General features: G+C 21.9%; 1 pseudogene; it reads right to left on the bottom strand.

The window, feature by feature from the left end:
• Positions 1–333, bottom strand: part of LOC108766223 (uncharacterized) — a 22,465-nt pseudogene that overhangs the window by 13,895 nt on the left and 8,237 nt on the right.

Genomic DNA, 333 nt, shown 5'->3' with positions numbered 1-333 from the left:
TGCAACTACTCTTCTATGTACTCTACTTATTTCATATGTTAGCTTTAAATCACCCTTAAGGAGGTTGTACGGCAAATGCAATATGTTAAGAATTACTTGAAAAAATTACAGATTGTACGGCAAATGCAATATGTTAAGAATTACTTGAAAAAATTACAGATTATATTCTAAATTGCATTTAATAATAATACAAAAAAATAGAGACAGTTGACCATCTGGATCAAAAGTTATTTAAATAAATAATAATATTTTTTTAATTTGTACTCTAATATAAATATATGAAAATGTATTATAAAATAATGATAAAAATCTCAATTTTTTTATATAAATACT

Source organism: Trachymyrmex cornetzi, unplaced genomic scaffold (assembly GCF_001594075.2).
Source record: "Trachymyrmex cornetzi isolate Tcor2-1 unplaced genomic scaffold, Tcor1.1 scaffold577, whole genome shotgun sequence".
NCBI lineage: Eukaryota > Metazoa > Arthropoda > Insecta > Hymenoptera > Formicidae > Trachymyrmex > Trachymyrmex cornetzi.
This window is presented reverse-complemented; position numbering and strand designations above follow the sequence as displayed.